This window comes from Stegostoma tigrinum, chromosome 1 (genome assembly GCF_030684315.1).
Source record: "Stegostoma tigrinum isolate sSteTig4 chromosome 1, sSteTig4.hap1, whole genome shotgun sequence".
NCBI lineage: Eukaryota > Metazoa > Chordata > Chondrichthyes > Orectolobiformes > Stegostomatidae > Stegostoma > Stegostoma tigrinum.
In genome coordinates, this window is record NC_081354.1 from 126759620 (window position 1) to 126774303 (window position 14684).

The 14684-nt window shown below is 40.6% G+C and overlaps 1 protein-coding gene across 5 annotated transcripts in view; it reads left to right on the top strand.

Moving 5' to 3' along the window:
- LOC125457498 (ADP-ribosylation factor-like protein 15) overlaps window positions 1–14684 on the top strand; it is a 291813-nt gene that overhangs the window by 102086 nt on the left and 175043 nt on the right. The gene's annotated exons all lie outside the window — the stretch shown is intronic.

The following is a 14684-nucleotide window of genomic DNA, read 5'->3' on the forward strand; positions in this document are numbered from 1 at the left end:
ACATATTCCAAATTGACTTGGAAGGTATTGAGATTCTCTGGAATTTCCACAGTTTCTGGTCTATGCTTTAAAGTCTATGAAAAGATACCCTGCCATTGGAGGACAAACTGTTAACTTTGGCGTTCATCTTATTTTTGGGTCAGTGCTTCTCCATGGGGCACCTTGTCAAGAGCTCAACTGTGACATTATAGCTGTTGGCATTGGATCACCAGTTAGTATCCTCTCTCCAACTCTGGAGATCTCTTGCTTAATGGCTTATTTCGTACAGCTGCTAATTTTGAGAAATTAAGAAGATGCTTTCTTAATTTTTGGTTGTATAACTGCAAATATCTGGCATTTCTTTATTCACATTAGGGTAGAAGTCAGAGCTTTTGTCCTTTTTTGCTCTAGCATTTTACTTTAGTATGTTAAGCCTACACTTTTTAAAATTAATGCATTTTAATTGCTTTCCGACTTGCAAACAAAGCTGCCAATCAGGCCACGAATTCATGCTTCACATTTTGAAAATGGGCTTTGAACTGAAGAGGCGAGGATGTGAAAATTGAGTCATTGTTAACGCTCTGAAAAATATCAATGTAGCCAGAACGTTTTACACCATGTAGGTGCAAATGTGGATGCTTTGGAGAGGGTACAGAAAAGGTTTAGCAGGATGTTCCCTGTTATGTGGGATTTTAGCTCTGAAGAAAGATTGGGTAGACTGGATTTGTTTTCACTGGAATGCACAAGGTTGAGGGGCAACCTGATAGAAGTTTATTAGTCTGTGGATGGCATGGATAGAGTGGAAAGTATGAAGCTTTTTCTCGGAGTAGAGGGCTCAATTATGAGGGACACCGGGTCAAAGTGTGAGGTGATGGATGTTTAAAAGAGATGTGCAAGGCAAGTTGTTTTTTTTTCTCACACATGGTGAGTGCCTGGAATGTGTTGCCAGAGGTGGTGGTGGAAGCAGACACACAGCAGTATTCAAGAAGCACCTGGACAAATACATAAATAAGAAGGGAATAGGTGGATGTGGATCCTGTTGAGTGAAGGCAGTTTTTTAGTATGAAAGGTCAAAATGTGTCAGCGTGGGTTTGGAAGGCCGAAGGGCCTGTTCCTGCACTGTATTGTTCTTTGTTCTAAGTTCTGGTGACTTTAGTTTTTTTATTTTTAAAACATTCAAGTAGCAGGTTCCATTTTCATTTCTTGGTTTTGTTTTCTTGTTTGTCACATTTAATTTGACATTCATTTAGTACCATGAAATGCACCTTACACTGCTGACCACAAAATCCAGTACAGTGACAGCAGTGACCATTGATCTTGAAGAAATCTTCCAAGAAAGGTTGAGTGATCTTTATAGATTTCACACTTTTAAACATTAGTTCACTTCTGACATCAGCAATAGACAATCTAGTAACTCTGGCAAAGTAATGTCATGAAGTAGGATAAATAAGGTTGCAATTTTTTGCAGGTGTTGTGTTGACTTTAATTGTGTGTGAGGAGTAAGTTAGCATAAATCAAGTAATTTGATTTCCTGTTCTAGAGTCTGCAAAGCTCAAGTAGAAACATTAGGTGCAGGAATAGGTCATTTGCTCCTTTTGAGCCTTTCTGTATGGCTGATCTTCTATTTCAATTTCCATTTCTTCCCATACTCCTTGATGCCCTTAAAAGATACACATCTCTTTCTTAAATGTGTTCAGTGACCTCACTCCACAGCCTTCTGTGGTAGAGAATTCCACAGGTTCATTCGCTTTTGAGTGAAGAAATGTTCCTCAACTTTATCCTAATTTGGCTACTCCATATCTTGAGACACTGTGTCCTGATGCTAGAGTCTCCAACGAAAGAAAATATCCTTCCAGTATCCAATCTGTGCAGGCCTTTTAGAATTTTGCACATGTTAATTAGTGGCTCCCACGCCTTTTGACTGGGTCTGTGTTCACTATTCTCACCTCCATAGACAATCCTGCCATCCCCGGTATCAGCTTTGAGGACCTCTGCTCTGTGCACTCTACAGCATGTACGTCTTTTCTTAGGTAGTGAGACCAAAACTGTATGCAGTACTTTAATGTGCTGTCAACAAGACCTTGTTAGACATCCCTGATTCTGAAAACACATCCTCTTGCAGTGAAGATCAATATACTGTTTGCCTTCCTAATTGCTGGTGGCACCTACTTGTCTACTCTCATTGACTAGTGTGTAAGGACACTCAGATACTTCGTACGTCTACTCGTCCCATATATCATCATTTATGTAATCTCCTTCTGTGTTTTTTTAACACATGTGCATAACTTCACATTAAGCCACATTGTCCAGCATCTACTATGTATTTTCCCACTTTCTTGTCACTTAATCACTTTGCAACCTCTTTGCATCCACCTCACAATTCATAATCTCACCCAGTTTTATGTTTGCAACAAATTCAGGAATGTTGCATCTAGTATCCTCATCCAGGTCATTTATGTGAATAGCTGGGGCTTCAGCAACGATCATTGCAATACACAAATCACTGCCTGCCACTTGGAACAAGGCCCATTTATTCCCACCCTGTTTCCTGTTCATCAACCAATTTGCAGTCCATACAAATATATTATTCCCTACCCCGGTTGCTTTAACATCTTACTTGTTAACATCACAAGGGACCTTATCAAAAGCTTTTATGAAAATCCAAATACGCCACAAGCACTGGATCTCCCTTACCTGTTCTACTTGATACATCCTCATAGTCCAATAGATTCGTTGAGCATAATTTGCCTTTCAGAAATTCATGCTGGCTTTTTTAGATCCCGTTAATGCTTTTCAAATGCATTTTTTTTTTGCACCTTTTATTTGAGCATTTTCCCCACCACTGTTGTCAGGTTATTCGATCTATTTGCCTGTGTTTTCTTTTTGTCCCTCCCTTTTTAAATAGTGGTGTTTCATTTGCAACCTTCCAATCTGTAGAGCTACTTCATTGTAAATAGAATTTTGGAAGATGATCACCAAAGTATCCAATTTTCCAAAGCAATTTCCATTTGAACTGTGGGTTATAAGTTATCTGATCCCGGTGATTTGTCCACCTTTTTAACACCATTAACTTCTGCAGCACCATTTTCAATATAACACTGATTTTTCATTAGTTCCATCCTTGCACTAGATCCTTGGTTCGCTTTCAATTCTGGAAAGTTACTATTGCCTTCTTAAGTGAAGGCAAAAATGAAGTTTGTGCCCAATTGTTCCACCACTTCTTTGTTCTTGATTACAATTTCCCTAGTTTCTGATGGTAAGGAACCTGCAATTTTCTTTACTAATCTGCATCTCTTCAGACATAGAACTTTTTATGGTCTGCTTCTGTGTTCCCTGCAAATTTGTTGTGCAGTCTTTTTTTTTTCCCCATTCTAGGTCCAATTTTGCTGCATTCTAAAATGTTCCCTATCCTCAGGTTTGCTTTTTTTCTGGTGATTTTATGTCTCTTCTTTCGATCTAATTCAACCGTAATTTCATTTTTGAGACATGGATGAGCCACCTCTCATCATCTGTTTTTGCAACAGAGAGGAATGAATAGTTGTTACAATTTATGTGGATGCTCTTTAAATATGAGCCAATGCCTAACCATCTTCTTCGGTAACGTTCCCCATTCCATACATTGAGACACAAAAACTAGGAGCAGGAGTAGGCCATTTGGTGCATTTTCTACTCTGCCATTCATTATGATCATGACTCATTATCCAACTCCAAAGCCCATTCCCACTTTTCCATCGCGACCTTTTGATTTCTTTAACTCCAAGTGCCATATCCAGCTCCTTCTTGAAATCAAATAATGATTTGCCTCGACTTCTTTCTGTGGTAAGAAATTCTACAGGTTAATCTTTCTGTGGGTGATTTGCGCCTCAAACTCTGTTTTTATTTAGATTCAGGACCACGTTATGGATTCAACTACTTCACTCTGCATCTTAATGAAGGGTTAAATCATCTTTTGCTCTCAGTTCTCCAAGGGCTGCTGTATAACAACATTGGTAATCAGTCCTTCTGCATTGCACAGTATTGAGTCTAGAAGAGCCTGTTCTCTGGTTATTTCCTCCAAGTATTGCTCTTAAAAAAAAATCAGATATGCATTTCAGGAAATCCTCCTCCGCAATACCATTGCCAGGTAGGGTTGTCCATCCAATCATAAATTTAAGTTGATTTCTGAAGAAGGGTCCAGGCCTGAAACGTCAGCTTTCCTGCTCCTCTGCTACTTGGCCTGCTGCACTCATCCAGCACCGTGTTATATCGTAAAGTTGTCCTTGATTAGATTTGTACACTTATAGGACACATCCCTGACTTTTTGTTTAATGCCTTTTCTCATTAACAGCACTACTGTTTGGCAACCTGTAGAGGACCCCAATAATGTTTGTTTTCTGCCCATTGGTATTTCTCATCTCCACCTGTACAGTTTCTAAATCATAATTATCTGAGCCAGCATAATTCCTCAGCATTGTATTGAATTCCTTTTGTGAACAATCGTTTTGTTTTCTGCCTACCCTTCATAAGTAATGAATACCGTAATACCCCTGCAGCTATACCGCTGTAATTGTGACAATATCATAATCGTTTATATCGGTTTGCCCTGTTAATTCATCCTCAATGCAATTGCAATGCACCAAGGCACAAAGCCGTTAGGTCTGTCTTTTTCACGTCGTTCGTCATTTTAGTTTTATTTTGCACTGTGGCCCCATTTGCTTTTGTCCTTAGTTTTGTAGTCTTCTGCTTCTGCTTCCTAGCTTTTGTTTTTTTATTTCTACTCTTGTTTCTCCCTCCTTGCCTCCCTGTGTAGGTTTCCATCCCCCTAGCATTCTATTTAAAACCCTTGCCCGCTGAACTAGCAAAGACCCTTTGTTTTGTACTTGTGTCATTGCCAATATGTATCATGACTACCTTTTAACGTTCACCCTCCCTATCACAATGCCCTGCTCTGAAACATCCTTGACCCTGGCACTGGGGTGGCAACATTACCATGCTGGAGCATCTCCCCAGTGCAGATATGCCTCTTTGTTTCACACCCTATGGCAGAACAGGGAAGAATTGGAAATGCCTGGATTCCATGTTTTAACTACACAAGGATGTCAGCAGTTGCTGCCTGTTTTACAGTTGTATAATGGTAAACGCTAGTAGGTAATTATAATGGTTAAACTTGGGTTGAAATGTGACAGTTTTCTGGCTTTTTACTATCATTACGTACACATTACTGTTATTTGAAAAGAGGCAGCAGTATCTAAACCAACATGCTCTTGAAGTTAATAAATTAAAGTATCTGCTTCTCAGAATTCATAGTGGGGTCTGGAGATTTGGGGGAACATATTTCTTGGCGAGGCTTATAGACATCATGTCAACATTCCTGGCTTGTCAGTTTAAAAAGAATGAGAGGTCAGTCGCAGGAACATTGTTTTATTTTTATTATGCAATAGGTGTATAATAACGGTATTGTATTACAAAGTTAATACTTTAGTTGCAAGGGTGAGAAAGATTAGAGTTTGGTCTCGGTTGTTTTTTGTCATAATTGGGTCAGAGTTCTCAATTCAATGGCTGATGCGATCGGTCTCCCGTGTGCCCAGTCTATAGTGGCAGGGGAGACATTGGAAGGTGTAAATTTGAGTTGTCATCTAGTGCAGTGCAGAATAATGTTATGTTTATGTCTGCATATATTCATGTCTACAGCGTTTCATGTTCTGTGTCAGGTTTAGGTGAGGGTGTAACAGGTCTTAGTTGCAGTTGCCTCTAGTCAAACATTTTGCAAACATTCTGCCTCTATTCATGCCTGAAAAGTAGCTAATTAGTTGAGCATTCATGGGAAAATGCCTATCCTACTTGTGCAAGATATTTCCTTCAGGAAAGAAGAGTAATAAATTGGGGAAATAGAACGATTGTTTAGTTGAATTGATTGTACTTTTTATGTAAAGCCCATGCTGGAATGAAGTCCGTATATATTTTTTTTTCTTGGAGTACTTGCTTAATTCAGTGCAAGATGTTCCTTCGTTGTCAGAAAAAAAACAAATTAAGCAAGTTCTTGTGTTGGCAAATAAATAGTTAGCAACCAATTATATTGGCAGCTGTAAGCCATTGTAGGCATCTGTTGAACACCTTAACTTATGATTATGCTTGAATAATGAGCCAAATATTGAGAAGTACAGTATGTGGTATCATTGTATGAAACAGTAATTTATCTTCAGTTTTCATAGCTGAAATTTCAATTCAGTTGCAATTAAAATTTTGTATGCAACAATGCTGCAATCTCCTTGAATTGATTTTTTGAGTGATTATTCAAAACTACTATTCAGATAATAAATCCAACGAGCAAAGTGAATTGCTGGCCAGCAAGTCCCAAATTTCACATGCAGTTAAGGCTGGTGTGGGTTTGCTTCCTCTGATCCGCTTTCTCCTTTATAATCTTTGTTCTTGATTCCATTTCCCACAGACACTCATTCTATTTCTTATGTTTTACCCCTTCTTCTCCTATTTCTAAATTTTTCTATCTTTGTATTTTGTATTTTTTGAAATTTTTGCTTTACTGGCCTAAATACAGGTTATTATTTGCTTTCTTTCATTCTTTATGTAAAGCTTGTAAAGGAACAGTATGGGACCAGATGAAGCTGAAATTCATAAATTTAATAGGCTACCATCTGTAAGATTTATATTTTAATAACTGGTGTTTATAGACATTGTGAATGTTGGAAACTCCTTGCTTTAACAGCACTTCACCCTTCCCTCATAGTTGCTGCCCTTCGAAAGATAACAAAAGGAAGAAGAAAGTATGTGAAGGTAGATTGCTAGAAATTTGAACATATGTTCATGGATATAACCCAGGATGTCAGAAGTAGCTGAGAGATAATGGGAACTGCAGATGCTGGAGAATTCCAAGATGATAAAATGTGAGGCTGGATGAACACAGCAGGCCAAGCAGCATCTCAGGAGCACAAAAGCTGACGTTTCGGGCCTAGACCCTTCATCAGAGGTCAGAAGTAGCTATTGGTCATGGTGCATATAATGAGCAACCTTGCAAAAATCTTCAAAAATGTTGATGCAGTTGACAAGTACAAGCAGAACATCATGAAGTATCATGCCAATAGATACAATTTTTGGGATGTCCTCTATTTTGCTTGAAGTTATTACTAGACTTGAAAGGATTAACCAATCTGGTATGTGCTAACTGAGGCACTGTTTATGTTCACTAAACCAACTGGAGTGTCTGTTGTCATTCCAAGTTCTATATTACTACCATTAACTATTTTAGTTTGACAAAAGATGCTTTTTGGCTTTTTGCCTGGATGTTCAAAGTTGTTTTTTTGTTGTAGGCTGGTAAATATTATAAAACTGTGGAAACTGTGTATCTTTGTTGGAAGACCTAATTTCTTTTCTGTTCACACACAACAAGCACAACTTTAACTAAATATCATTCTAAACTACAAGATTTACCATGTTCTAATCAGTCTGCCTAGGCAGTGGTAATAAGAAATCTTATTGCCTATATAGAACCTATGAAATAAGAAGCAGGACTAGGCCATTCAGCCCTTTGAGCCAGCTCTGCCATTTATCATGATACTGGCTGATCATCTAACTCGGTAGCCTGTTCACACTTTTCCTTCACAACCATAGATTCCTTTAGCCTAATTCCCGAATCCAACTACTTCTTGACATCATAGCACTTGACCTTGATTACTTTCTGTGGTACCACATTCCGCAGGTTCACCACTGTGTGGGTGAAGAAATTTCTCCTCATTGCAATCCTTACTGGTTCACCATGTTTCTTTAGATTGTGATTCCTGATTCTAAACTCTCTAGTCATCAGGAACACCACTCTTGCATCTACCCTGCTTGGTCCTGTTAAAATTTTATAGGTTTCTATGATAACACTCAAACCGCAACCCCTCCGGCCCCATGCCCACGCCTTTCCCTGCACTGCTGCTTCTGTAGCAACAACATCCTCCATCAGATAAAGAGACCAAATCGGCACACCATGTTCTCTCTGTAGTCTCATCAAGGTCTTGTACAATATCAGCAAGACATATATGCTCCTATACTCAAATCCTTTCACTATGTAGGCCATCATACCATATATCATCTTTACTGTCTGCTGCACCTGCATGCAAATCTTGAGCAACTGGTTACTACATTCTCCTCCCAACTTACAACCTTTCAGATAATAATCTGCCTTCGGATTTCTCTAATAAGGCAGAAAAGCGCACATTAGTTCACATGTTGCATCTGTTATGCATTTGCCTGCTCACTCAGCTGTCTGAATCACACTGAAATGTCTCTGCGTCCTCTTCACATTTCACCTTTCTACCCAACTTTGTACTGTTAGCAAATTTGTAAATGTTTCTAATAGTTCCTTCACCTAAATCATTAATGATGTTGTAAAGAGCTGGAGTCCTGTGGCTGCCAGCTGTTCAGAAAATGACCCGTTTATTACTACTTTTCCTTCTGTGTGCCACTCCAGTTTTCTGTTCATCTCTATATGTTGTCCCTAATCTCTGATGCTTTAGTTTTGCTGACTGATCTTTCATGAGACTTTGTCAAAAGTCCAAATAAATGACATCCATGATCTCTGCTCCAGCAGCATCCCCACTTGCCGAAGTCACATGACACCAAGTTATAGTCCAACAGATTTATCTGAAATCACAAGCTTTCAGTGCTGCTCCTCCTTCAGGCGACTATAACCTGGTGTTGTGACTTTTGATTAAAACTTTAATAATGGACTCTGACATTCTCCTTGCCGTTGACATCAAGATGATTAGTGTATAATTCCAGTTTTCTCTTTACTTTCCTTTTTAAATAAAAAGGTTACATTAATTTCCCTTCAATCTGTAGGAATTGTTTCATTATAGAATCTTGGAAGATTTATCTGCTTTCTAAGGAAGGACATGCTGTCTTTGGAGGAAGTCCAGAGGAGGTTTGCAATAATAATCCCTGGGATGAAGGTTTTGTTGTGTGAGGAGTGGTTCACGACTTTGGGTCTGCAATTGAGGGAGTTAAGAAGGCTGGGGGTTGGTGGGTCCAACCGAAACTTACAGCAAAATGAGAGGCCTGAATAGAGTGGATGTGGATAAAATGATTGCAGTAGTAGGAGGGACTAGGACCTGAGGGCATAGCCTCAGATTGAAGAGACATCCATTGAGAACTGAGGTGAGGAGGAATTTCTTCAGTCAGAGAGGGTGGTGAATCTATGGAACCCATTGCTGCAGAAGGCTGTAGGAACATTGAGTATGTCTAAGACAGAGATAGATAGGGCCTTGATTAGTAAGGGAATTATGGTTTACAGGGAGAAGGCAGGCTTAGGGGAGGCGATGACCTAGTGGTATTATCACTGGACTGTTAATCCTGAGACCCAGATAATGTTCTGGTGCCGGGGTTCGAATCCCACCAGGGCAGATAGTGGAATTTGAATTCAATAAAAATATCTGGTATTAAGACTGAGAATCCATTGTCGATAGTCCGACAATCCCATCTGGTTCACGAATGTCCTTTAGGGAAGAAAGCTGCCATCCTTACCTGGTCTGGCCTACATGTGACTCTAGACCCACAGCAATGTATTTTAGTTCCCTACTAATATGATTTCCTCCTCCTTACTCAACCCTGTGTTCTCCAAAGTTTTTGGTGTGTTATTTTTGTCCTCCTTTGCAAACACAGAACTATGCTATGTGTCAGTCATTTCTTTGTTTTCTCGTATGAATTTCCCTTTTTAGGACAGTAAGGGACCTCCATTTGTCTTCAATTTTTATCGCCCCTTCACTCACTTATAGAAATGTTTCCGGTCAGTTTTTATGTTGCTACAAGCTTAGTGTCATACACTGTTTTCTCTTTCTTAATCAGTTCTTTGTCCCCATTTGCTGCTAAAGTGCTCCTACTCCTCGGGTCTGATGTTTTATCCTGGCCATTTTGCCTGCCTCTCCCTTGGATTAGCTCTACTGATACAGATTTCATATCATTGGACCTAATATCTTTCCTCACTATGGTGTTAATTTCTTCTTTAGCCAGGTTAGCAACTCCATTGCCTTTTCCTTTTTGTCTGTCTGTCTTAAATATTGAATAATCCTGGATGTTTAGTTCCTCTCCCTGGCCACCTTGCAACCATGTTTCAATATTCCTAAGTATATCATATCAGTTTATGCAATTAATTCATCCACGTTGTTGAGAATGCTCCACACATTAAGGCGTAAAGCCTAAGAATTGTCTTTTTGACATTACTTGTTCCATTTCCATTGAATTTCACTGCGCCTGTGTTTGATGCTAGACCCTTATTTCTTTGCCTGTCACTTTTCTAACCCCTTTTCTGTCTTCAGTTCTTGTCTTTGATTTTCCCCTTTCTCCAACTCCTGGCATAGGTTTCCATCCCCCGACACTTTGATTTTAAAGTCTCCCATCCTCTCGTACAAATGCACTGCTGCAGACATGAATCCCAGTCCTGTCCATATGCTACTTGTCCAATTTGTACTGGTCTGAACTCCTCCAGAACCAGTCCCAAAATGCCGGGAATCTGAAACCCGGCCTCCTTGCACCATGCCTTCAGCCATATATTCATCTGACATGCCTTGCTATTCTAACTTGCATGTGGCACTAGTGGTAATGCTGAGATTGCTACCTTTTGAGGTCCTACCTTTCACTCCTCACTTCCGAACTCCCTGTATTCTGCTTTTGGGACCTCATTCCCCTTTTTTTTATAAACCGATGTCATTCGCACTGATGTGTATAATGACCAGCTTCCTCCTCTGGAATGTCCAGCCAATCAGTCATCCTGGGAGAATACCTTCTGGTAGCACCAGGGAGGCAATACTAACATGGAGTCCTGTTTGCTGCTACAGAAAGGCCTGACTCTTCCTCTTAGAATTGAATCCCCTACAACTATTGCATTTCTACATTTCTCACCCCCAGACCCCTTCCCCAAGCCATGCAGTGACGCTAACTGTTGCTCAATAAATTTTACTGTTCCTGCTTGCCCTGACAGGCCATTCCCCTCAATAGTATCCAAAGCGGTGTATCTGTTCTTACAAGGGAACAGCGACAGGATGTTCCAGCAATCCGTGCCTAGTCCTTTTGTTTTGCTTAATGGTCACTCATTCCCTTCCTGTCTGCGAAGTAATGTTATGCGATGTAACCACCTCCTTGATATGTTATCCACAATACTCTCCACATCAGAGTCTTCACAATGTGCCTAGCCATTGCTGTATCTCTGAAACAGGTTCCAGCTGGAGAGGTTTCCTGTACACATGCTGACCCCAATTGTTAGGAATATTCCCATCTTCCCACATAAAGCAGGAAGAGTGCACCAAGGCTTTGAGCTCAGCATCCATCTTTTGGAAGATGTTTAATATCAAATAATATCAATTACTCTAGGACTATTATTCCCTGATTCTTGTTACTATAGAATATTTACCTTGCAACCTGTATACCCAAAACAAAAGCAAAATGCACGTCTTCCTTTTATGTATTGAATTCACCCTGTATTCCATGTTCCCAGATACATTGATTCTAGCTGTATCTCTGACAGGATGTACTCTCTCTCAGTTACTTGTGTGCAATCCTTACTGATATGACTTTAATGTTTTGAATGAGACACTGAAGCACTGCTATTACAGGAGCAAAACTACAGAATTCAACTTGAAGCAGAATGGCCTAACAATCCTAAACTGTTCACCATACCCCTGAGCTTTCTAGCAGAAAATCCTGCAGACTATGTCATCATACTATATTGGAGCTTCTAATCTTGGATTTTGTGTGAGACATAAATAGTTGAGGAAAGCCCGAGGGAATTTTAGGAGAATGAGACAAACAAGTCAAGATTGTTTTTAGAAATGCCCAGTTTCCCAAAAAGAAAAATTGTCCAATAAACCTAATGTTTAATTTGGCCTCTCCACCCCCTACCCCAATTTCTCCTTTATCTAGAATTCAACGAGGATAGTTTATAATGCTGGATTAGTGACCTAGACAAGTCTTCAGGCCCTACCATGGCAGCTGGGTAATTTTGGCCTCTGAATATCATTCGTTAGAAAATATCTATCCCTACAATCTGTTAGAAATGTTATCATCTACCCCTGGAGTGGGTAGGATTTGAACCTGGGCTTCGTGGGACACAACTAGTATGCTGCAGGATCCCTTTATCACTGGTCAGAAGTGAGGATTTTTACTCATTGTTGAAGTTGAATACTGCATATTCACAACTTGTTGGATAACAAAGCAGCCAGTGCTGGTGTTCACTAAGGCCAGGGAAACATTCGGAATTGCTTGATGAATGGTAGATAATATTGATGATATGCAGTGCAAAGTGTTTAGTATCTTCAAAAAGAAATTGTTTGACCAAGGTGACTGTGCACATTCAATTGCATTACCATTACTGAATCATCTTCCATCAATTGACCAGAAATGTAATTGAAGTTTTATTATATTAATCTTGGTATTATAGGTATGTTATCCTGTACTGTTGCAAACTGGAACAATCTCCCACTAATGGAGTGAGGAAATCGGTGAATTTTTGGAATCTGTCCACACTCTCTTTTCATAGATGTAATACATAATGGTAAGGAAAGCAAGTGTGCCATCTCAGCTGGTCTGGCCGACATATGACTCCAGAGCCACAGCAATGTCATTGACCAAGAACTGCCCTTCAAAATGGCCTAGCAAGCCTTTCGGTTGTATTAATCTCTATGAAATCTCAAAAACAAAAAATGAAATTGGACTGTTAACCTGGCATTGACCTAGGCACCAGAAATGACAATGGCAAACACAGCCCAGTTGACCCTACGAAGTCTTCCATTCTAACAAGTGGGTGCTTGTGCCAAAATTGGGATAGTTGTCTCTCTCAATAGTCAAGCAACAGCCTGACCTTGTCTGGAAGGTATGATTCCACGAGTATGACATTTTCCCAGATACCACTATCACCATTCCTTGGATATGTCATGTCTCACCACCAGGACAGACACAGGAGAAGTGGCGACGTAGTGGTTGGTATACAGTTGGGAGGGAGTTCTTCTGGAAGTCCTTTAACATTGATTTTGGACCCCATATCGGCTCATGGCATCAGGTTAAACAGAAGCAAGGAAACCTATTGATTACTGCGTACTGCTGCCCCTCAGCTGATGAAACAGTAGTTCATCCATTTTTGAACAGCGGTTAGAAGATGTACTGAGGGTGGCAGGAGTGCGAAGTGTCGGGAATTTCAATGTCTACCACCAGGAGTGGCTTAGCAGTAGCACTATCAAGTAAGCTGGTCAGGTCCTGAAAGACGCTGCCGGTAGACTGGCTCTGTGGCAGGTGTTGAAAGAGCCAACAAGAGGGAAAGACCTGAACTCATCCTTGCAATCGGCAGGCTGCAGATGCAACTATCCATGACGGGCACCAGCAGAAGTGATCGCTGCACAGACCTTGTGGAAATGAGGTCCTCCATTTGTATTCTTTGGCACAATCACGATGCTATGAGAGACAGACTTTGAGTAAGCCAAGACTGTGCATCCAGAAGGGTCTGTAGGCAATTAACAGCAGCAGAATCATACTCTGGTGCAACGAAAAGCCTTGTGGCCACATGTATACCCCACTCAACTGTTGCCGTCAAGCCAGGGGATCAACCTTGGTTCAATGGAGAGTGCAGGAGGGCATGCCACAAGCAGCACCAGGCATAAAATAATTGAGATTGCATATTATATATTATTTCCCCTTTTACTGCATCATTATCCAGAAGAGGTGTCTCCAGCAGTGCAACTGCTTTTTAGCTATGGTAGACCATACGCCTTGAGTGGTGTGAAACAACCACTTTTTGTCAGCTCTTCAAATACAGGTTTCTGTTTCTGCTACAGCACTGAAACTGCTCTTTCAAAGTCAGAAAATATATTTTTCCTCACTGACCTCCTCATTGCTGTCAACCTCTCCTTGTGCTTACAACTAGCCTTTCACAAGATAACAAAGTGTGAAGCTGGATGAACACAGCAGGCCAAGCAGCATCTCGGGAGCACAAAAGCTGACGTTTCGGGCCTAGACCCTTCACCAGAGAGGGGGATGGGGAGAGGGTTCTGGAATAAATAGGGAGAGAGGGGGAGGCGGACCGAAAATGGAGAGAAAAGAAGATAGGTGGGGAGATAGGGAGGGGATAGGTCAGTCCTGTCCATCTTCCCTGGACTGACCTATCCCCTCCTTACCTCCCCACCTATACTCTCCTCTCCACCTATCATCTTTTCTCTCCATCTTCGGTCCGCCTCCCCCTCTCTCCCGATTGATTCCAGAACCCTCTCCCCATCCCCCTCTCTGATGAAGGGTCTAGGCCCGAAACGTCAGCTTTTGTGCTCCTAACTTGCTGCTTGGCCTGCTGTGTTCATCCAGCTTCAAACTTTGTTATCTTGGATTCTCCAGCATCTGCAGTTCCCATTACCACTGATACAATTTTAGCCTTTCACAATACCATTTTCCTTGAAGTTTCTCCTCGGTTATCCAGAAGGATGGCAATAAATTCACCTGATTCTGTTTGTATCTGTTCAATTATAGAAAACATTCAGAAAAAGCTTTTACACTCCCTGTCTATTTTTCCTTCTCTTGTTTTCACATGTTCTCAACCTGGTCCTTTCCTATCTCTTTCATTTTCTCTAGTTCTACAAACCTCCAATCTCTGCTCCTCCGATTGGGTGCATCTTGTGTGTCATTGGGATTTTTGTTCCACAGTTGGCCAATACGAATTCAGCTGACTGGATCTTTTTGCTCTGGAATTTCCTCAA